General features: G+C 38.6%; 1 long non-coding RNA gene across 2 annotated transcripts in view; it reads left to right on the forward strand.

Annotated features, from left to right (window-relative positions):
- LOC150022593 (uncharacterized) overlaps nucleotides 1-25,152 on the forward strand; it is a 165,252-nt gene that overhangs the window by 43,145 nt on the left and 96,955 nt on the right. For both annotated transcript variants that reach the window (XR_016509642.1, XR_016509640.1), the window contains exon 2: nucleotides 21,995-22,044. This is a non-coding gene — a long non-coding RNA (uncharacterized LOC150022593). The remainder of the gene's footprint in view (nucleotides 1-21,994; nucleotides 22,045-25,152) is intronic.

Raw genomic sequence — 25,152 nt, forward strand, 5'->3', positions numbered from 1 at the left:
CCTGATCATGCCCCTTTCATGTGACCTTTACTGCTGAATACCCTTATCTTGAAAAGGGGTGGAACATAGCATTAACTATGTCCTAAGTTTATTAAAAGGATCATGTGAGGTAATACATTTAAAGTATCTAGAAGAGTGTCCAGCGTGGTATATTCAGTGAGTATTAGCTTACAAATATTTATCTAAAAGCAAATGTTTAGTATTGCCAAGACTTCAGAACGTTCCTGGATCTGTAAATCAACTTAAAAAACCTCACTTGAGAACTCAGAATGTGAAACATGAACAGTCAGAGATGGTTATGCCGTGGGCACTCAGCCCTTCATAACTACACTGTCTCTCTCGTCGCACGGTTCACTTCCCCAACATGTTAGGCAGGCCTGCGTAAATAATTCAGTTGCTGCTGCTGTTTATCATACATTATTAAAATACCAACTTGCAGTGGCTGCTATCTTCAACTCACTGTAAGGTTCTACATTTGTATTTTGTTGGTAAGTTTCCCATTTCTTTTGTAGGTTTACCAAAATTTAAATTATTTTAATGATTGTCCTGGGATATTTGTCTTCAGTTGAAGGGAATTGCCCATATTTTGACTGGACCTCCTCACTGTAAATGGGATGAAATTAAATAGGCTTTCTAGACTCTTCAGGGTTTGAGACAACTTTGTAAAGAAGTGTCTAGTGTTTACCCAGTCACACAATCTTACTGACTTGCTTTCACTTAAGCAGTTTTATTTATTTAGAAGCAGTGATAATAAAGTGTTCTGTATAATGAAAAAAAGTAGTATTAACTTTGGGTGTCCTACAAGATGCTGATTCATTTTCAAGTTACAAAAGCAAGCTACTATTTTCGTGAAACAGTTTTGCAAAAGACCTACATCTCTCATTTTTATAAGGCTCTATATTTAATTATAATTAACAAAAGAAGGAATTCTGTGGGCTTTCATTGAAATTGGCATAGGTATCTGCTGAAATAATATTATTAATGCTATAGATTATACTATAAATCTTCATTATGGCAACCACATTGACATTTAGACTACTTCTTTAAATATATTTTAAAGTCATTTTACAGTTTGCTTAATATATAGGAACTGTGTCAATAAAGATAATTTTCTTGGACAATTGTCTAGGACTAGACACTCAGAAAGAGCTTAAAATCTGAAGCTCAAATATGTGGTACTTAGATTTACTTTATTAGTTCCTGTCTTTTAAAGTAAAGTGCTGATCTCAGAGAGTTCTTTGAGCCAAAAGCATAATACATGGATGAGTAATAAGAGCTTGGAGCCAACAAATTATAGAAAAATTCAGTGATTGTGGTAATTTCTAGCTTGAGGTGGAAAATAGCATCACTTTGCACTATATAAAACAATATTTTAGTTCTCAGTATTCTATCACCCCCACCCCAAAAAGCAGCCAAATACATTTGTAAGTTTGTTAATTAAATATTTAGGAAAGACTTGGTAAATTATTACTTCTCTCAGCCTTAGCAGGTGCAATCATGGAACATTTTAACCTTTATCCAATAGTACATCAAAATAAAATTGAGTTGCTAGTAGGAAGTACAAATGATTTTTGTACTACTGAACCCACGAACCTGTTTTATTCCTGCTGCTGTTTCCAGTGCTTTACTTGTATAAGTCATATGAATTTAATTAAGGTGTGAGAGATGAAGCTGAATTTGACATTTTTCACAATTTTTCTCACCATTTCTTACTTAATAATATACATATTGAAATAGTGATAGGCTTTTAGTGAAGTATGAACACTAACTAAGAGTAGTTAAATAAAACTTAGAATCAGTAGATGATCACTATATATCAAAGGGAAAGTGTGAAAATGTTCTGCCAAAGATGGGAGTCTTTCTTAGAAAGAGAGAAAAATGGAACTTTAGAATATAATAATGTTACGGGACAACTCTAATAGAAAAACAATAAAAATAAAATTTAAAAAACATATAATAATATCTTCTAGATTAGTAGACTCCACTTACTACTATAGCCAATTAACTTTATTAAGTGGAACCTTTTATTCTATTTGGAGGTTAATTACTAGATTCTATTATAGTTTGTACAGGGAGGGACAATAAGACTTCGGTATACTTTTTGTTCTTTTTTAAAAATTAATCCTCACCTAAGGATATGTTTATTGATTTTGGAGAGTGTGGAAGAGAGAGAGACAGAGAGAGACAAAGAGTGCCATTGATGTGAGAGAGAAACATTGACAGGCCACCTCTCTATGAGCCCCAAACAGAGATCAAACCTGCAGCCTAGGTATGTGCCCTGACTGGAGATCGAACTCGCAGCCTTTTTGGTATATGGGAAAATGCTCCAACTGACGGAGCCACCTGGGCAAGGCTACTTTTTGTTCTTATACATTTAATTTTGAATAGTGTTGAATTGCTGACTGAGTCTATGGATGGATACCTGGTGTAATATTTATATATTCTTACAAGTTAGCATGGCTTTATTTGTTGTTGAAATCCCATATTATTTGCTTAAAAAAATAATTTGCAATTGAATAATCTAAAGCTTTTTTTTCTTTTTTACGTACTTATGTTGTGTTTCATGGCCAGGCATTGACCAAACCTGAACCTGCATTATATATCAAAACAAATTATTTGGTTAGTAATAAGATTTACTATCAGTTTTTATCCATAATGATCATGATCTTTCACCTATAAATAGAAAAAGAAAAGACTTAAATGAGTTTAAACTAAAGTAAAAATAAAAATAAAAATAACCAGAGTGCTACTGGTACAGCGCCCAGGTTTTTCCAGTGTAATTATTACACCAGTCTGGTTCTTATTCTTGCTCTCACATACTGTGTTTTTTCTCTGTCTCTCTCTGTCTCTGTCTCTCACTTTCTCTCTCCTTCTAGCCCTTTATCCCTTCCTGCCTCATTCTCTCTCCATCCTCTGTGCTCTGCTTCATCTTGAAGTACTGACCTTATCCCGAGGCTTTCTCTCCATGGTGAAAGAGAAGTAACGGTAGCTTCAGGCTTAGGTGATTGTGAAACATAATTAACCCAGAAGAAAAGAGACAGTCTCTCATTCAGCATTCACAGATTGGGAAAGACCCCCTTTGACCTTTGTCACAAATTGGGTTTCTATGAGGACAACTCTGAGACAGAGTTTAACTTACAGGATTAATTTTGAGGTTCAATGTCTGTGCAAAAGAGAAGGAAACTGAATTGAGCAGAGGGAAAAATTGACCTGCCCTGCCAAACCCAGTGATAGCATCCCCCAATGAAAGAATTCTTTTCAGCGCTGCCTCCCAGTGGGTGAAGATGGCTGGGTCTTCACATCATTGGATGTGGGCCACGTAGGGAAGGGAGGCAATCTCTGAAGGGGCCCAACACCCAGCGTCCGCTATTGACAGCACTTCCCAAAGCTGGGGCAGAAGTCTTTCAGCAAAGCATCACAGTGTTCACCCCAGCCCACTTCCCAGCTGTCAGCCAATCAGTGTGTCCAGAGAACAGAGTCCATGAATGGACCTCACCTGTCTTATAGCTGAGGCTGGGGTGGGATTAGATTGTGTACAGTCAACCTCATCTGAAACATGTAAAATTGGCTTCTTCAAAAAAGGTGAATTCACTCCAGAAGAAGAAAGGGGGCATGCATATATGAAATTTCTTGACTTGGGTCCCTTAATTATGAAGTCAGGTTATCTTTAGGATTTTAAAATAAAGGGAAGAATGATAGTAGATTTTTATTCAGAACATAGAATTTGGATATATTTGAGTTCTAAACTTATCCTCACCTTTGTTATTAAATATTTATTATCTCATGATATACAAATAAAAGGACAGCTAGCTTCATGAACTTCTTGTTCATATGGAGTTTATGATATTGCAGTGTTTTCCGAGTTAACATATAAGAATCCTGTTTGTTTTCAAAATAATGTGTTCTTATTCATATGTGTAAACTTATGTGACCATGGAATTTTTTTAATAGAGCATATTACAAGGGAATGATACTTAAAAAGCTAGAGTTAAGTTATTTGACCAAAATCTCAAAGACAGCAGTGCAGTGAGTGTTAACACCCAATCTATTTGTACTTAAAAACTAATATTTGTGGTTTTGTTATAGAGCTTATTCGTGTGCCTTAGCTCTTACTAGACTGTGTAGCTCCTGGAAATCAGGCTATGCCTGTATCTCTCATATCACGTAGCATCTAACCCTGCATTGTGTAGACACATAGAAATATATGCATAACTGAATGTGTCAATAAGTTAGTTGTGCTGATTAAGAAATAGTAATCATGGGAAGTTAAGGCTTATATTAAGTAAAATGTCACCATCAGAAATTCAATGTCAGTTTCACTGACTTTAGTGTTAGTACATTTTAGCCTATCAGAGTGAATCTTAATAAAAACTAGATAAACTTTTTCTCATTTGACACGCGGCAATATGTGTTTAGGCTAATATATTATTAGTAAGGACAAGCATCAGTCATAAGAGAGAAACAGATTTGCACAAACTTGTTATAGAATGAAGAAAATTCATTTACTGAGCCTTTATTATATGCCCCATTTTCTGTTATGCTCTGAACATACCTTATCTTATATAATTCTCAAAGAACTCTGGGAAATAGGTGTTGTTATCCCCATTTTAAAGATGAGAAAACTGAGAGTCAGATATATTGAAACACTAACTGGTTTAAAAATTATAGCATAGTTTCAGCTCTTTTCCTCATATCAGCTGTCTTAAATTTTAGTTTTTTTCTATAAGATTAAAAATTGTTTGTAGTAATAAAGGTAAGGACCTGATTAAAATGAACTGTTTACCTTTACAGAATCATAGCTTGTTTTTAAGGATATATTACCATCTTAAATAAGTGATAATTATCTTGTTATTCCTATTAATATTATCTTGTTATTGATACAGTTGCCCTGTCAGCTAAGAGGTGGGTTTTAGCTATTCTTATTTTAAGATTCAGTTTCAGAAGCACAAAGTTACAAGTTCACAAAGCAGTGTATTTAGAAATCAAGTCAAGAAGGTGTCCTTGGGGTTTTATTAAATCTAAATTATGAATGCTATGTTAATGACTGTAAACGTTATCTGAAATTCTGTTTGTAGAATTTTTTTCTTTAATTGAAGTGTAATTGACATACAATGTGTTAGTTTCAGGTGTGCAACATAGTGATTCAACATTTGTACAAATTTCAGAATGGTCAACACAATAAGTCGTTACCATCTGCCACTTTACAAAGTTAATACGATATTATTGACTTATTTCCCATGCTGTACATTACATCCCCATATATTTTTCTTAATGCCTGAATTTTGTACTGTGACCATAGAGAAAAATATTATATAAAGAATATTTTAAAAATCTTTTGCTTATATTTTAAATTCCCAGATATAATGCATGTTCTTTTAAGAAAACTGAGCTAAATCTAAAAGAAGAAAAAAATTCCAGCATTGAAAAGTGTACCTTGTTTTAATGTTGATTTTATTACTAGTACTTATACCAAGATTCGATGGCACATTCACTCTTGGTTGAAAAAAAGTTTATTGAAATCAATTATTGTATTTTGTTGGTACAGTGTAACTATTATGGTTGGTGTTTATATACATGAAAAATATGCATTTTGAATTTGAGGCCAGAATGTCATAATTCACCGTTCAATGCCCCTTAAGGTAATGCCAGAGTTTGTAGTTATTTTTTGAAAAATTTCCAAGTCACATCAGCGTGTTTTGCCTTCAGAGAGCACACTCCATTTACTTTCAGCCATCTTTTTATCATGGGGAAGATTAATAGAATTCATGGATCCTGGGAAAGTGCGTGGCAGCTGGGAGAGATTTTTGTCAAGGCCTCAGAGCCCTTCCAGAAGGTTAATTACGCAGCATTTTCTGCCAGTTCCCTCAGCCTTTCCCAAGTTATCAGCCTATCAGGAAACTTGGTCCTGGACCTCATTCTGTATCTGACCATTCAGACACGTTAGGACATTCCTTTACTCTCCTAAAGCTTGATTCTCTTTGCCAAGTCAAAGTAAGGAGCCTATACCCTCTCATCTCCCGATGTATGATATAAAGAACATTTCTTTTACATTTGGGAAGAAAATGATGTTAACCCTATGGGTGCCATCTGTGTGGGCTGTGCAAACAAACTGACGCCCCTGAGGGCAGCAGAAGGCCCAGCTGCCGTCTGCCAGCGGGGAGGGTTTACTCCTATGCGGTCAGTACGTCACATTTCACCACCGTGAAGTCAAGGTAGTTTCTTTGATGCATCCTTACGCTGCATTTTATCTTTCTCAGTACATTTACTTGGGAACACATTACTGCAAGTCTGGAAATACTTCTTTTACGTTTCCACTCTGCCTTTGTAGCAACTTGGCCTTCTTGATTTGGGATGGCCAGAAAAGATTCCCCCTCAATTATTTAAATGTCGCTCATCAGCTATTGGTTAAAAGACATTCTTGTGAAAGAACTTAAATCTTCTCGCTCAGGTCCCAAAGGCACATTGGAACGGGCAGAGGGAAACACAATAGCAATTGTGCAGCGTGACTGTGACCGTGTCACACACACAACAGAGGTTGGTAATTGGCTTCCTCATTACAGACGGGGAGAGGCCTTTGACTTTCTCTAACTGCTAAAGACTGTATATAGTTACTCGGCCGTGGCTCTAGGTCCATCAGTGGCTGATTGCTCTGAGGAGCGGCAAGGTGACCTGCTCTAGGGGTCAGTTCCCGCTCTCTTCACGTGAGTCACATGGAGTGGGGCAGCTCTTCAGTGTTGCCTGAGAGCTGTCAAAGCTTATTTCCTTCTCTGCTCACTGGTTGAAGGTGTTATATACCAATAGGAATTCTATCAGTGGTGATTGTGAATAATTTTGTGCCTGGCCTGAGCAAGAGGATTTAATCCATTTATTATTATAAAACCCACCTTCTGTAACTTCTTTAATTATTAAGTCAAAAGGTTGGAAATGAAGCATATGTTATTTGGAAACATTTCATTGCATGGTGATACCAAAAATTAGGTCATTTTGTTTTCCTTTGTTTTTGATTATTTTCTTCCTTGCATGACATTTGACCCTTTGGCAAGCTAACAATTGAGGATAGCCCATTACTAAAGATTAGCTTTCACTGGGAAGCAGGTGTCGTGCCTGAGAGCCAGCTGAATCTAGGTCAACAGAAGTATCTTAGTTTACAGGATTAAGCAAGACTAGATGTGGAAGAACTTCAAGTCCTACAAGTGTAAGATGTTAGTTTTAGTGTTGGCCCCAATACTACTGCTAAAACCCCACATGAGATCCAAAATTGTACTTTCTGTGCACTTTCAGAACTCACATGAATGTATTTTCTTTACACTTTTTCACTTAAGGATAGTTGTAGGTGAGGGGTCTGCTGGTTGAAATGTTCCCCTTTGGAAGGCCATCATGTGAACGGCTCAAGAGCTTTCTTGCTTTGATAAATGTCATTTCAGCTTCTACTTCTTTCTTGCTGCTGAGATTGGAGACAGAGAAAGCTCCCAACCCCATTCCCTCACTCACCCCTTACCACACTGTATTTTCCTCCTTGCAGTCCTCTTATGTATTTGTGTTTTACGAGAGCAATGAAGTTCCAAAAGGACAGGAACCTTGTTGAGCACTGATTGGCCACCATTCTATCTCAGTCTCTAGAAAAGTGCTTCCCATGAAGCAGTTATTCCACAGTCGTTAGTAAAAAGGGTAAATAACTAATTCCCGAGTGTACCCCATGTGCTTGGGAAACACATTATCAGAGGAAAATAATGATGAAGTTGTGTCTGGGATCACAATCAGACCGCAATATTCCATTTAGCTGTGCAGCAGTAATGTTGTTATACTAATGATTAAATTGACAGGATTGGGAATTTAACTACCATTTGTAATATTTTCCTTATATATTAAATAAATGGCTGAAAAAAATGTGTAAGTATAGGACTGCCTATATGTGAATCATAGGGGAAAGATGTACAGTTAATTTAAGCTGTTTTCATTCTGCTATAATGCCTTTTGGTCTATCACTACTTTGGGGAAAAGTAAAGCTTTAACCCTTGATTAGTATGGTCGAGGGATGATGGAGTCTGAGAAAGTACTTAGTATTTAACATGTGGTAACAGCAGACCTGTTTCCTACATTAATGCTTTTAGACTTACAGGAAACCCTAACTTTTGCTGCAGTTACATTTGTTCCAGATATACGATTTCTCATTATTATGTATAAATTCTGACCTCTTTTTTGGTCCATTGTTGTAAGATGAAACACAATACGAATATTAAAATAGATGAAAATGTTCTTTATAACAGTTCTGAGATCAGTCATTTCATACTAATTTTGGGGATTTGCAATTTTTAAATTATGCTGAAAATGAGTTATAACAACATGTAGGAGTCAAATACACTGGATTCAACCTGGAGAAAAGTCTCTAACTCAGAGAAGTGGGTCCAGAAATGTGTGGAATGCTTCAATTTGTCTTGGTAGTGCCCTAGTAGAGTTTTCAGGAAATCGGAGCTTTGGGAACAGATTTACTTTTGTTTAAGGATTGCCTTTAGCTGTGTTTTCTTTGAATTACAGGTTTCACTGAGCTGACAAAATAACCTTTTGGTAGGGCTAGGAGAATGTGTACTTTCCCAAATGGAGAAAAAGCTAGGTGGTGGCATTCATCTTAAAAGACATCCTGATGTTAGACCCAAGAAACAGTTCCTGTTCGACGGGTGCCTCACATGTATGCCACACCATTTCAAAACTCAGCTGTAAATCCAAGTATCAGTGAGACGATGCTCGGTTAAAGGTTTTGAACAAATAATAATGCATTCACTTTGCTATAAAACCATTTCCAAGGAAACCTTGGATTTTAAAGACTAATGATTTCAATAAGTAGATAGGTTTCCATACTGCAAGACGTAAGCTTATTGGCTTTTGCAGATGCCAACATCACTCAGCTGTACTACCTCATTATCAAAATAAACAGTGTTATTCGTATCCGTTGTGGGTCTCAAGTAACTCGTACTCCTTACACTGCTGTGTTTCCTCAAGCCCTTGCAGAAGTTAACTTCTTAAACTATTTATATGCCTAACATTGATAAAATAAAAATTACAAAGAAGAAAAAGAAAACAACCAGAAGGACCTAGGATGGGACTATGAATGGCCTTTTTGCCTTGGGCCATTGAATGGTTTCAGCAAAAATTTCTTTTAAATATGTTTTATTGATTATGCTGTTACAGTTGTCCCAATTTCTTTTCCCTCTGCTCCCCTCCACCCAGTGACCCCCTCTCCCTCCAGTTGTCCCCCCCTTTTAGTCCATGCCCATTGGTTGTGCATATAGTTCTTCTCAACCTCTTTCTGTCTACTCCACTCCCTCCTACTATGCTTCTTAAGTCCTGCATCATCTCCTTCCCTTTTCCCCCTTCCCCAACTCTGCTGATCTCTCCCCAATATGTTCCCCACACCTATAGTTCTTTTCCCACTCTTGTTGCCTACTTAGTTTGCCTTTGTTTCGATTCCCTAGCTTCTGTTGTTGGTTGTTATGATACAGTTTTCATTTTAATGTTCATAGTTTTGATCCTCTTTCTCCTAAACCAGTCCCTTTAACATCTCATATAACAGTGGTTTGGATCTAATGAACTTCAGTTTTACTTTGTCCTGGAAGCACTTTCTCTGCCCTTCTATTCTGAATGACAGTTTCGCTGGATAAAGTATTCATGGCTGTAGGTTTTTGATTTTCATTACTTTGAATATTTCTTGCCAGTCCCTTTTTGCCTGCGGGGTCTCCTTTGAGAAATCAGCTGATAGTCTAATTGGGACCCCTTTGTACATAATTCTTCTCTTTTTTTTTTTTTGCTGCTTTTAAGATTCTCTCTTTATCTTTAATTTTTGACATTTTGATTATAATGTGTCTTGGTGTGGTTCTCCCTGGGTCCAGTTTTTCTGGAACTCTCTATGCTTCCTGGACCTGTAAGTCTGTTTCCTTCCCCAAGTTAGGGAAGTTCTTCATTATTTTTTCACATACTTTTTCAATTTCTAGTTCTTTTCCACCTTCTGGCAACCCTATATTTCTAATATTTGTTCGCTTATAGCTGTCCCAGAGCTTTCTGAGCCTCTCCTCATATTCCTCACTTTTTGTTTCCTCTTTCTGCACTGGTTGACTGTCCCTTCCCTGTGTTCCGATTTGTTGATTTGATCCCTGGTTTTCCTTCCCTCACCACTTGTCTCATATGTGTTTTCATTCATTTCAGCAGGACTAGCCTTCATTCCTTCCCTGTCTTGTTCAATATCTTTTATTAGTTCTGTGAGCTGCCTTATGACTATAGCTCTGAACTGAGCCTCAGAAAGATTTTCTATTTGTTCATCGGTTAATTCCCATATTTGCTTTTTGGTCAGCTGCATGACTGGTATTTCAATCATTATTCCTGCCAGCTGACCATTTTTGTTTATCTTTCCTTCTTGGACGGGGCTATCACACCTCCTACGCTATCGGGTGCAGAGCCCTGAGCACTCATCACAGCCCAGCGACCCTTCTCAGCACACTGTGGCGCTTTATGTGGGGGTGGGGTCCAAGATGGATTCCTGCCGTTACTCTCAGATGAGAGACCAAGAGCCTCTTCCTCCGTCCCTATGCCCTCTGGGCCTCACAGTCAGAGGCCATGGGGGTCTGCCTTCCCCAGCCTTAGAATCGCAAGCTGATGGGTCTCAATTGCAGCCGGGACTGCTCCCCTGGCATTTCTCGCAGTCCCGCCACTGGCGCTGCCACTGCTGCTGCTGACAGCACAGCTTGACCTCTCCGCCCCGGTTTCGCCCCTTCTACCCGACCCGATGAGCGCCACTTGTTGAACTTCCATGCAGTTTTATTTTCTGGAACTTCTGGTTATTTATGGTTTTGTGGTAGTTATAGTCCTTCTTAGTTGTGGAGGGAGACAGAGCCTCCATCTTGGCCGCAAGTCATCAGCAAAAATTTCTTAAAAAAATGAATACTGTCATCTTCCACAATTTGTACCACTATAAAAATCTTAGAGAAATGAGAATGGGCTGTTTTCATTTCAAAAAAAAGTTTGTTGCTTGTTTTTTTATAGTTTTTTCAAAGCCTGCTTACCCATATTTTTCCTGCCTGGATTTGAATATACCAGAATATACCTGTGAGGAAAAACCATCAGTGTCTTAACTTACAAAAAAAAAAACAAAAACAAAAAACCCGAAAAATATATACAGTTGACACTTGACAACATGGGGGTTAGAGGCACTGACCTCTGCAACAGTCAAAAATCTGTGGTAAATTTTGAATCCCCCAAAATTTAAATAATAGCCTACTGTAACTGGGAGGGAACCTTGCCAATAACATAAACAGTTAACATATTTTGTATATGTGTTGTATACTCTATCCTTACAATAAAACAGGCCAGAGAAAAATCTTATTAAGAAAATTATTAAAAAGATACATTTATAGTACTGTGTGTAGTTATTGAAAAAATCTACATGTAAGTGGACCTGTGCAATTCCAGCTTGTGTTGTTCAAACCGATACTATGGTTTCTTCCCACCTCCCAAAGATGTGCACGTTGGGTGAATAGTGTCTACATTGTCCTGTGAGTGAGTGCGTGTCAGTGGCCCTTTGATGATGGAAAGGCGTCCTGTCCAGGGTTGGTACCTGCCTTGTACCCTGAGCTGCCTGGAGACTCACCTGAGTCTGGCCACCTGAGACTCTGAACTGGAATAAGTGGGTTGGAAATCATTTTTTTACTTGGTTTTATTCATCTGTCTTAAATGTATGTATACCTCATATTTATTTTACTGCTTAATGTTAGAAGTGTTTTGGGTTTTTATTTAGAAGTTTGGTGATATATTTTTGAGCAGAAATAGGGCCTAGGATCTTAACCCTTGTTTATATCAGTTAAGCAATGGTATTTATTTTTGTCTAGAGTTGCACTTTCCAAAAACCTTTTGAGGACATTAGGTGGGGACTTACTGTACTGTAGTTTCTCATAAAACAAATTCCATGACTGACGCATTTGGAAGTTCGTCACTTTAAACGTGCACTTATTATTATTTCTAGTTCCTGCATCGCCTATTCCTTTTTCCTGTGTTGTGACATAGATGGGTAAATTAGATACGATTTCCCGGCATGGAACTGGTCCTCTTAGCCTTAACCTCTATTTCTAACCATTGTTAGAGCAGCTACAATAAATATGTCAGAGTACAGAACATTCTATTGAGAGGCATGCCTAGTGCCTGGCTTCCGATGATTTGGTTTTATATGAATAATACAAAGTCTAGAGGTGAAGTGAGTTGGAGTGTCCATGACTCAGCCTCTTTTTCCGGGGGGGTGGCATGGTGACTCATTCCACATTTATGTATCCCTGACTTTGTGCCATATACCACATTAAGTGCTTGAGATGCAAACATGGATTTGCCGGGTCACTGACCCAGACAGAGCAGCCTACAGTCTGGGCAAGCAGAATATGGCATTCATGAACAATGTGGGCTTCCACACAGCCAGTACTCTTTCAGTGTTATAGCTGTCTATCAAGGCAAAATGTGATTAAATATTTAATAATGTGGGCTGGCTAGACAACCTAATTCTATGATTTGGAATATACAGATACGTTTCTGATTCTATCTTGATATATTATAGCTCAGTTATATCAACGCAAGTTTCATTCCTTTTAATTTTGTTTTAATTTTAAGTAAGATTTCACTCTTTTGCATATCACATGAAGTCATATGCTCCATGAATAGGTTTCTTGCCTGCTGAATACCTTCCCATTAGTGTCCTGTAGGAAACTAAAATTTACTATATTAAAAAAATTTTAAAAGCCTGTCACTGTCTATTCGTGCTCAGCAACCTGATCTTCCTTCAGCTTCTCCTGTTTTTAAGAATGGCACCTTCCTGGGAGGCTGCCTCAAACCCTCAGCATTCTCTTGGCTCCTTTTCTCTGCCCTGTGCCTTTTCATAACCAACCAATCCCTAAGCCCCGTAGGTGATACACACTGCTACGGACTGGATTGTGTTGAAGCCCTAACTCCAACTGTGATCATACTTAGAGATAGGTTTTTAGGAGGTAATTAATATGAAATAAGGTCACAAATGTGGGGCCCCAATTTGACAGTGACCATGTGGGGACACAGCAAGAATGCCTACAAGTCAGAAGCCAGGAAGAGAGGGCTCTTACTGGAACCAGGGCAAGCTGGCACACTGACCTCAGACTTTCAGCCTCCAGAACTGTGACAAAATATTTTTCTATCGTGTAAGTCACCCAGTCTCTGGTATTTAGTTATGGCAGCCGGGGTGGACTAAGACATTGGCCTGTGTGGTAGTCAGAGCATTTGTCCTTCTTTGTATTGCCCCGGTCCCTACCATTCACATAGACTTCTGAAGGAGAAGGTCTATTCTTCTTTAATCTCTTCTCATCTCTGATCCAATCTACACAGTGTTGCCAGATTAAATGTCCTAATTATGCAGTTGTTGAATATAAAACTTTTTCAGTGGTTCACTTTAATGCACAAAATTAAACATATTTAATTACATAACCTCCTCAGCTTGTCATTCAAGTTCAATACTCCCTATACAGACCCAGCCTAGCCTTTTACCCAATGATTACTCTTGTCTGTTACTCTAGCCAGGTAGGACTGGAGGAGTTTTTCCAAACATCCCCTGGGCTTTGCTTCTTTCATTACTTTGTTTCTGCTGAGTCCATTGTCTGAGTTGGTCTCCTTCCCTTTCCATCCAGGGGGATCAAAATCCTTTGCCTCTTTCAAGACCCAGCTCAAATGCACCTTCTACGAATCCTTATCTATGTAACAGGATTTCTTTTTTTTTTTTTCTTCCTCTTTGATCTCTGGTAGCTTTTTACTGGTATTTCTTTGTGACAGCAGGCATGTTCTGTGTTGTGTCATGTCTTTTCATAATCGCTTGTGTCCCACTAGATTCTGAGTGAGCTTCTTGATGACAAAGAACTCAGGAGTTCTGATATATTAAACAATGCTATTAAAAAGAAAACGTCTATGTATTTTAAAAATATAAAGATTGTAGACAAAAGCACAAAGTTATTTTTAAAATGGAATTGACTTTTGATTTGCCTTACAACTGCAGTATTCCCTACATCTGTATCCGTAACTTGAAACTGAAGCTGTAACTTTTCTGTTACTCATGTGGTACCAGTTTCTGTAAATTGAGACTTGGATGTCATTTTAAGATGAGAGAAGAACAGGAAGTGTGAAAGGTGGCTTTTTAATTGACGATTGACCTTGATAACCTAATAGCTGAGATATGTCTAATATTTTCAATTTTTATTTTTTGTGAAGTGAAACCAGGCATACTGAAGCTTGTTATAGAGCTTATAATTTGATCTGACCATCACCATATGATTTATAATACGTAGGTATGAGATCATGTCTCATTGGAAAAAGAGAAGGAGAAAAGCTTTAGCAATTAACTCTCAAGATTGTTTTCTGACATTTCTGTGTGTGTGTGTGTGTGTGTGTGTGTGTGTGTGTGTGTGTGTGGATAAAGAGACAGAGGATGGCAAAGTGGTGCTTTTAAAATGCTGATAATTTAAGCTGCCAAGGAGCAGATGCTGAATCTTATTGATAAGAATTTCATCTGAGTCATGCTTAGCACATTGTTTAGCAAGATGCTAAACAAGAAGTCTTGACCTCTGTGTTTGAAATGGTAGATGTTCATGGTGAGGATTGAGCCTCAGGGTTACATAAATCTTCACTATTCTGTGCCTATTTGCTCAATAACTGGGTTGGGGGTGTGACGGTGGGGGGTTCCAGAGAGTTATTTGCAAAGCAGCTGCTCTTGGTGCTGCAAATGGAAGTGCTGTCATTGAGATGAGAAAAGCACACAAGCAAAACCCCCAAGAGAACTTGAGTCCACCCAGTCAAAATGAATACCTCTTCTCCCTCAGAACTTTGTTTCCATTCAATATTTTTTTTATGCAAGTCAGGTGGGGCAAGGATGGAATTTTTTTTTCCCCTAATTCTGCCCAAAAGGAGATTTTCAACTATTTCTTTAAATTTCACAAAGCACCAGAGAAGTACAACACTAAGCACTTTTAGTTATTTGGCAAATACTTAGCAATGCTCTTCTGTGAGCACTCTGATGCTCTTCTCTTGCTAAGCCTATGGGTCCAAATGCAAAGTTTGCGTATCTAACATAGCATTACTGTTTTAAATAAAGTTTGAATCGGACTCATGTTGAATTGAACAAAACAAAAAACAACTAGACGTTTGGAGGTGGGGCTGTGTTGGGGGGTAGTGGTGGGGACAAGTTGGATTGTTTCCCCAATCACATGAAACGTCAAGCCTGACTTTTGAAAAACTCCACTAGTAGTTATTTTGTTTCTACTGTGAAAGTATATATTGAAAGTGCATGTAGAAAAGATAAAATCCAATCTCAGAATCTTGAAGATAGCAAGACATTCATCTAGTTCGCCCAAGAGCTCTGAACAAGAAATGGCTGCAGTCACCTGGTAAGTTGAGGTTTGAAACCGCACACCAACAAACACGCAGTTCTGTGTGTGCGCTCCAAGGTGCCAGGCAACTAAGGCACCACCTTTCCATGGGGAATGATGAGTGATAATCAGCATGGTTAACATGTATGAGGGGAAGCAGAGTTTGCCTCCCCAAAGCATGCTTTATGGGAGATATTGATTATTTTAAGCTGGTTATTTTTAAGAAACAAAAGACTCAGAAAGAACCTTTGACCCCTCCCCCCCTTTTACCTGCCTAAAGGACGGAAGCTATTACCTTAGTGTAATATAAACTAAGTGTGGCAGACAGGGAGAAAGCAAGCCACGACTCTTTGTTGGACTCCTCTCTGTGTCCCCCGTCCTGGGTGGTCCAGCAAGAACTTGTTTTTCACATGTCTGCTTTGATCATCTGCCTCTGACTTGCCTACTTTCCCTTTGAAATCCCATACTCCTATCTCCCTCTCCTTAGTCCAAAATGGCATATAAGCCTCAAGTGCCCAGTGTGTCCTTGGGTCCCATATTCTCAGGGCACCCCTGTATGTACATACAGAATACAGTTGGTCATTTCTCCTAGTAATCTGTCTCATGGCAATTTCATTATTAGTCCAGCCAGAAGAATTTAGAATGCTAGATGGAAAATTATCTTTCCACCCCACAATACATATATGCAGGGTGCCCGCGACAGTTCATATGTACTCCTGTAGTGACCTCTTGCACACACAGTGGCGCACTTGCACGCGCCCACGTAAGCACACACACACTGTCACTTGCTGTGATGGACCACTGTCCTTCTCGCTCTCCTAATATTTTTTCTCTTAGGAAAATTTTTTTATCTCTCTTAACCTTCTCTTTTACTAGCTCTTTGAAAAATAATCTCTCCTGTTTTATATTTTCTTCAAATTTGTGGAGTAAAAAATGAAACAAAATAAAACAAAACAAAAAACTATGCTTAATAGAGTGTCCCAGACTTTTCCAGTTTACGGCGTTCTCGGTAACTTGGTAATTTTTTTTGTGACACCTCCATGCCAAAAGAAGTACTTCACGGTTTCATTTAGTTAGCATAATAAGTATTTATGTCTTCACAACAAGTAAGCTTTTGAAAAAAATCATAAATGCAAACCTAAAGAAAAATCCTTTCATTTTATACTTAGAGTCCCATAATTATTTAGTAATGGCATATGTGGCCTATTGAGCACTGCCCAATCCACAAACCTAACAGTCAGATTGGACATTGTCATCCTCATTTCTTATTTCATATTGCTTTTCATGCAGAGTTTGCTTTTATATCATAAACTCTACTAAAATCCAGTTTTGCAAAGTACGACATCATTGAGGGGAATGTGTCATAGTCTAATGTTGAAACTGTGAACTGCTTTAGGCTAGTAATTGGTGTGGTGCCTGGTGGATGTTGCTGTGTTTTTCATATATTGAAAATATTTCATCATTCTGTGAATACACTGTGGCGTCCTGGGGTACTCTGTCTGGTACATAGTTTGGGAACTGTTGGCTTTGTAGAAAAAAAAATTTGTATCGGAGTGAAATAATGTCAGCTGCTTGAAGTGAAAGTAGACATATTAGCATCATTAATCTTTTTAAAAAATATATTTTATTGATTATGCTGTTACAGTTGTCCCAGCTATTTTCCTTTCATCCCCATCTGCCTAGTACCCCCCTTCCCTCCAACAATCTCCCCCCCCTTAGTTCATGTCCATGGGTCATGCTTGTAATTTCTTTACTTTCACCCATTTCTATACTATTCTTAACTCCCCCTTATTTTGTTCCTACAAATTCTGCTTCTTGATCCCTGCACCATTTCCTCCTTTTCCCCCCTCCCCCCTCCCAGCTGATAACCCTCTAAGTGATCCCCATACCTATGATTCTGTTCTTGTTCAAGTTGTTTGCTCAGTTTGTTTTTGTTGTTGTTGTTGTTGTTTTTTTAGATTCAGTTGTTAATAGTTGTAAGTTTGTTGTCATTTTAATGGTCATAGTTTTGATCTTCTTAGGTAAGTCCCTCTAACATTTCATTCAGTAATGGCTTGGTGATGATGAATTTCTTTAGCTTTATTTTGTCTGGGAAGCACTTTATCTGTCCTTCCATTCTGAATGATATCTTTGCTGGATAGAATACTCTTGGTTGTAGGTAAGGACCTACACTTTCATCACTTTGAATACTTCTTGCCTGCAAAGTTACTTTTGAGAAATCAGATAGTCTTATGGGAACTCCTTTGTAGGTAACTCTCTTCTTTTCTCTATCTGTTTTTAAGATTATCTCTTTATCTTTAACCTTTGGCATCTTAATTATGAGTGTCTTGGTGTGGTCCTCTTTAGGTCCAACTTGTTTGGGATTCTCTGTGCTTCCTGGACTTATATGTCTATTTCCTACACCAAATTAGGGAAATTTTCTTTCATTATTTTTTCAAATAAGTTTTCAATTTCTTGCACTTCCTCTTCTTCTTCCAGCACCCTTATGATTTGGATGTTGGTATGTTTAAAGTTGTCCCAGAGATTTCTAATCCTCTCCTTGTTTTTTTTCCGATTCTTGTTTCTTCTTTCTGTTTTGTGTGAATGTTTATTTTTTTCCTTTTGTTCCAAATCATTGATTTGAATCCCTGCTTCCTTCCCATCACTGTTGGTTCCCTGTATATTTTTCTTTATTTCACTTTGTATAATCTTCACTTCTTCCTTTATTTTGTGGCTATACTGAGTCATTGCTCTGAGCATCCTTATCACTAATGTTTTGAACTCTGCATCTGATAGGTTGGATATCTCCATTTCACCTGGTTCTTTTTCTGGGGTTTTGTTCTGTTTTTTCATTTGGGCCATATTTCTTTGCCTCCTCAATTTGGCAGCCTTCCTGTGCTTGTTTCTGTGTATTAGGTAGAGCTGCTTTGACTCCTTGTCTTGGCAATATGGCCTAAAGTAGTAGGTGTCCTGTTGGGTCCAGTGACACAGCCTCTCTGGTCACCCAAGCTGATACTCGAGGTGTGCCCTTTGTGTGGGCTGAGTACACCTTCCTTTGTAGTTGAACCTTGGCTGCTGTTGGCAGATCAATGGGAAGAATTTACCCAGTCCAGTCAGCTGCGAGGACTGGCTGTGATCTCTGACCACCAACCTTCACCCTTCTGTAGAGGATCAGCTATGCAGGGACAGGGTGGTGGTGCTCTGACATTATCTGTAGCTGTTCACTGGGTGTGCTGGTCCTGGGGTTTCCTGGGTTATGCAGGCCAATGTCAGTCCCTACCTGTGTTTTGCCAGGGGCTATCCTGCCTGAGCTATAAAGCAACCTGAGATGGCTGTTGCTTGAGCTGGGCTTGGAGATTCCCAGGTGAAGCCAAGCTGTGAATCTAGGTTGGCTGCTGGTAGTGCCAGGCCTGGAGCTCACTGAGGCCAGCTGTGGCTCGTTTGATAGGATTTAGGAAGTTGTGAAGCAGCAGCCAAGACCAACCATTCATATGGAAAAGCAGCTTGGGTGGGCCCATAAGTTGGGTGGGACGGAGCCTCTGGGGATCTCCAAGGTGTTTGCCAGGTTGATGGAGTCTCAGATATGTCACTAGCTTGCCAGCTCTGTGGCTTTGTGGAAGGAGGGTTTAGAAAAGAGACAATGGCCTCTGCTCACCTTGTTGCCAGACACTTCAGTTTCTCCCTGTGTACCATTGATGTCTTTCAAGCTGCTACCCCGGTGCTGCAGCTCAGAGGGAGGGAGTCTGAGGAGGTGAGTCTGTGTGTGTTCCTTAAGAGGAACTGCTTGGGGCTCCAGGAGTTTCTTTCACTGATTCGATTCCCACTGGTTTTTGCAGCCAGAAGTTGTGGGGACTTATCTTCCTGGCACTGGAGCCCTGGGCTGGGGGGCCTGGTTTGGGGCTAGGACTTTCTGCTCCCAGGATATCGCTCCTGAATTTTTATACACCACATGTAGGTGAGGGACCAGCCTGTTCTGCATCTGCACCCGTCCTACTAGTCTGGATGGATGTGGTTTCTTTAATTCTACAGTTGTCAGACTTTCAGTCAGCTTGATTTCTGATGGTTTTGAGTGATTGTTGTTCTATATTTAGTTGTAATATTGATGTGGTTATGCAAAGAGGTGAGCCATGTCTGCCTATGCTGCCATCTTGACAGGAGCACCCCCTAACACCATTAATCTTGAAAGTCCCTCAAAATGTCCCCAAATCCTTTTTTTTAATCTCCACAATTTTATCCACCTATCCTTTCATTGTTTTATGATAAAGTTCACTTTTCTTAAGCACCTGTCTTAAGATTAAAAATCAACAATTTCATTTCTAATCATTTTTTGTTTACTAGTGCTGTTTATATTTTAATAAAAATTATATATATTGAAGGTATACAGCATAATGCTTTGATATACATATACATAGTCAAATGATTAGTACAGTCATGCTAATAACCTGTCATTTCATTGGAATATATGAATATTATTTTAGACTATTCATTAAATAATTACCTTTATAGGTTAATTTAGCTTTTGGGCTTAAACTCGGCAGCAGCCGTCCGTCTCGAGAGACGATGGTGTAGCTTCTTAAGAGTCTATCTGCACCACCGAGAATGGCTGTGCAGTCCGACTCGGGAGTGACACGGTATCTGTCTCCTCCCGTGTTGAATCGACATCTTGCGATGTCGCTGGAGTGTCCTCTCCAGTGAAGCTGAAGCTACAGAGCCTGGGCAGGGTGATATGGAGGGTCTGCTGTTGCCCATGCAGCAGACCCCCCCTCTCTTCGCAGCTGAAGGATCCAAGGGAAAGACGGAGTCAATACAGCTTGGCTTCAGGTGCGCCGCAGGAGTTGCCGGTGTTGACTACAACGTCAAACCGCCTTAGGGACTCCGGCTCCGGATTTTCTGTCGGGGTTTACTCCCTTAGCCTTTCCCCTGAAGAGGTATGCCGCAAGGCAGCGGAGGTTTTTTGGAGTCAGAGTTTTCCTTCTCTGAGAAGGGCTTAAACTAGGAGTCTAATAATGAACCATTTCTAACAGTGTCATGTGGAACATATTTTAACTTCCAGACAGTTAATTCACAAACACACTTCTAGAAGCTAACTTAGGTTTTTTTAATTGGAGACTTAGCCATAGATGCGCTACAACAAATTAAGAATCTTACTCCATGTCATATTAAAGTTATTTTCTTACTAACTAACCAAAAGACAGGCTGACTTTTTTGGCAAGGCAGTTTGGAGTTTGCTTTTGTCCTGGGTTTACCACCTTTGTTATTTCCATTTGATAATGTGCTTCTCAGCATAATTTAGTGCCAAAGCTTAGGTATAAAGAAGCAATGGGACGTTCAAGGTTGCCATTGAAATTGTCTCAGGTGACTTTTTTATTTTTTTTGCCTTTAAACAGATTCTGGACTAAAAATCTACAGACCGTCTGTGGATATTAATTCAGATTAAGGATCCGAATGCATCACCTGTAATATTTTAATTAAACATCTTTCAAGAGAAATGTTAGTATTACAGAACTCCTGGGCTGCTCCAATTGAAAGCTAGCACCCATGGGCTATTTAGTTAGGGGCCCAATTGCCCGCAGCCAGAATTATAACACCAGAGTTTAGTGAAAAGAAAAAAATTGTTTATTTAATAGTTATATAGATTTAGATTATTTGCGGATTTCTGCCGCTAGGTCTTATGTTCCTTAAAATACCCATAAACACATATTTCTTCCTCCCCCTACTAAACCAGGCTAGTTTTAGAAAAGTTAGAGAAACCGTTTCCCCTACTTCCTAGACACATGTGTTCAGCTTTACCGGTAGCTGCCAATCATTCAATTCTGACTGGGAAGGCTTTTCTGCGTTGTGGTGCCCGCCAGCTTTTAATCCAGAACTGCGTGAATTCCCAGCCTCCTTGTAAGCTGAGTGGAGTTTTCCCTTCTTAAAGCAGCATGGTGTACCCTCCTTTGTAATCCGCATGGAGAACTTCTCAAAACTGCATGGTCGGTCCCCTCCTCAAAACCACATGGTCAGTCCCATTAAAATGTCTGCCGCCTATTTTTAAATCCCTGACTGCATCCTGTGACGCAGTCTGCATGGTCCCCAGTTCTGACCATTCACAGAACCTCACGCAGGCTCTGTGTGCTCTTTTCCATACCATCCCACAGTCCAAGACCCCTCCCATCTTCCCGGGCCTTGGATACATTAAAGCCATTTGCATTCTGAAAGCTGCTTCCTTCTCCCCATCTCCCAGCCGCAAGCTCTGGGGGCTTTTGGACACCCCTCTTCTGTAACATTAGTACAGTGCATACAGAGTTTACTTAAAAAATTTTTTGGTTGACATTTTAGAGTATAAGCATGAAAATCTCTCTACTGTAAATAAATAAAAATTGCGGAAGATAAAAATAGGACCTAATGTGGTCATCTAATATATGCTTTTAAGTGAAATCTAGAAAATAATTTTACATTTAAAGTTTTGTAACTACATAACACCCCCTTGTAAATGAATGTTGTCTACCAGTCAGTTTTATGGTGCAGGGAACCAAGTAACTTTATCTTCCTCCTGAGGAAAATAAAAAACTAAATTATTCAATTGCTTTACTTTATGGGATCTTTTTCTGTTTATCTTTCAGACTTTATTGATCTGATCCAAGGCATCCTGTGACTGCTGGCTGAAATTCAGGTTGGTGATGTGTTTATATTGATTATAAATAAAAAAACAGAGGCATTGAGGACCTTTGGAAGGCTGGATCAGAGCAGTTCTGCAGAGTGTGTTTGAAAGCTGAAGTAGTGAGAACTGGATACATTTCAGACTTGGGCACTTACAAATGTGTTTTCCTGAGATGGTTTTTTTCTGGTTTGTATGTTTGTTTCGTTTTGTTTTGTAGTACTGCAGTGTTGTTGGTTATTGATTGTTACCATTATCTGACCTGTCTTATTAGCTGAATTTTAGTTAAATAAAAGATCCAGTTCAAATTCATTCATTTAATAGCCACACATATTAAAAGAATGATTTCTTAGTAAGACTAGCTCACATTTTAAAGAATGGTCAGCTTTTTGAATTGGCGGGAAAACACTTTTGAAGCCCACGATTTGGTAGTCAGATTTCCTGAGGATGGTAGAGTTGAAAAATTTCTTATTAATTGCAAATTTCAATTCATTAGCTGAGTTTTAAGATGCCATTCTTTTGTTCCATTTTCTCATTAATTGGTTTTAGGGGAGACCCCAAAGCACCTTAACTGAGTTGAGTGTAATAACAGAGTCGGAGAGGGCCTCACACCAGGGGGCTTAGAATTCCATTTACCCTTTCCATCTTCTTCTCTGAAACATGTATTCAGATTTTAAAACAAAATAAACCCTGATTGAAATGAGAATTTTTGTGTCTCCTAAAAAAGCAAAGTGCCAGGAGCTGCTAATTGTTTTGTATAGGCTTTTGATGAATAATTTAACATAAAGGAGAGCATTGACTCTTCATGTATGCTTACATTAATCACTGTCTAGCACATATTGGGCACATGGTAAATACACACCTTTTGTAGCCTTAATTATGCCCTTGCTCTTCTACCTAAATACAACAAACACACGTACACACACACACACACACTATTTCTCTTTTTCATACACAAACTATATTTTGCTCTTCTTTCTTTAAATCTGTATGGATTGTAGCATATATAACATGTTGAAATCATACTTATTGATAATTACCAACTTAATATGGAAAAAAGTAAAATGTTTACATAAGTGATAATTAAAACTCTCCATTTGTAACCCGTATTATTTTGTGTTCATATAGTTTGGTATTGAATTTATTGAAGACACTTAGCCTGGCTTCCTTTTATATTCATTCCTCAATGTATTATGTGTAAACATTTAAACATGGAATTTACTGTAAAACTTTTTGAACTTTCTGCTGTTATTTTTCTCAGCCGGCCCCTACCCATCTGTTAAGCAGAAGTTACAAATAGGATGAGATCTTTGGAAAAGTATAAATCTTTGAATCAGAAACATTTTTCAATGCACAGAGTTAAGTTTGGATCATTAATATTTCATTTTAATTAAAAGTAAATTGTATTTTGTCATCTTTTTTGGTTTTTGTTTTATTGTTGATATGGTCAACGTAGCAAGTTGAAATCTCATCTCATTTTGGCCACTTTTAAGAAAGAAAAGAACTAAAAAGAAACATAAAAAGAAAAAAAGATTCGGTTAAGTAAAAAATAGCTGTAAAAGTAACACCAAAAACATTTTTTGTGTCTGATCCTCTACCCATCTTCCATATGGAGAGGTTTATTTTTGTGGGAATGTGACCGTACTTTGAGTAATTTCTCTATGCTCTGCTGAGTGATATATCTTTATTAAAGAAAGAGACTGTTAAGAAACTAAGCAGCACATTGCACAATTAAGCAGTCTTTCACTTAATAAAAAAGTAGAAGTGCTAATACTATTATATAATCAGGATTGGGGAGAGAAGATACTCTTATGTCTTACTAGTAAGCTTCAGTGTTTTAAGTTTTCCATAATCAAAACAAGGAAGTCTTTGAGCACCTATATAGTCATCCTTCAGTGCCGCCTCAGGGAGAAGCTCCCTTTTCCTACTAACTTGCTTCATTTTGCTGCACACATCTCTCATAGCATTTGTTTATACTTTTTAATGTTATAATTATTTCTGTATATGTCTTATCTCCCCTAGCAGCTCATAGCAACCAGGGTCTTCACCCTTGTTCCTCCTGCTCTGGTAGGGCCTTGAAGTAGACTCCCAGGAAATGCTTATTGTGTGAATTATAAAGATTAGGAATGACAGTGAACAATTTTATTACATATCTGTAAACTAAATATATATGTGTGTATGAGGTCTGTCCGGAATGTATCCAGCCATATAATATGAAAAATAGACATTTATTGAAGAAGATATAAGAAACATTGTACATAGGACAATGCTGCCTCAGTCCCTCTCACAGTAGGCAACTTGGGACCTCACACAGTTCTAATCCCTATCAGCTGCCCCATCATATTCTCCTGAATCTCATCAACAGTCTAAAATCTCTTCCCTTTCAAAGGTGATTTGAGTTTTGGGAAAAGCCAGAAGTCACAGGGCACCAAATCTGGGCTGTAGGGAGGCTGAGTCACCAGGGTGATTTGATGTTTCACCAGAAAACTCTGCATGAGATATGATGCATGAGTGGGTGTGTTGTCATGGTGAAGCTGCCAATCACCAGTTGCCCATAGCTGCGGCCCTCTGAATCATCTGAATAGTTTCCGCAGAGGAATGTTCAAGCTTAAAGCAAAATCTGATGCAGATTTATTGCTCTACTCGCTCAGTCATTTTGAATGCAATGGCCACACAGTACAAATGTTCACTCAACAGCGTCTACCATCTTGCTGACTAGTACAGTGAAGTCGTCATTGTTCACACACGCACATCCCAGTCCACTCACCTTCGTTGCCAGGTTACATAGATGCCGCACAAACCAGTCTCGTTATGTTAACAATGGCTGGACTTTTTTGGACGGACCTCGTATATTTAAGTGTATGTATATTATAACAATTATTAACCACTACTATTCCCTCCCCTGGTGATGCGCACAGTTGAGCAAAAAGGATAAACAAATCACCCAAAAGACATTTGAAGCAGTAATAATAATCATTAGGTTTACTTGGAAGATTTAAAATATAGAGGTATGAAGGTATAAGAAAAGTGATTGTTCTGTTAATCTACTTTATTTCTACATTTAGCATAATGTAACAGTCATATACTTATGGATGAAAACATATCCAGAATTGTAATTATTAG

The sequence above is a fragment of the Furipterus horrens genome, unplaced genomic scaffold (assembly GCF_987537825.1).
Source record: "Furipterus horrens unplaced genomic scaffold, mFurHor1.1.pri manual_scaffold_1, whole genome shotgun sequence".
In the NCBI taxonomy this organism is placed as follows: Eukaryota; Metazoa; Chordata; class Mammalia; order Chiroptera; family Furipteridae; genus Furipterus; species Furipterus horrens.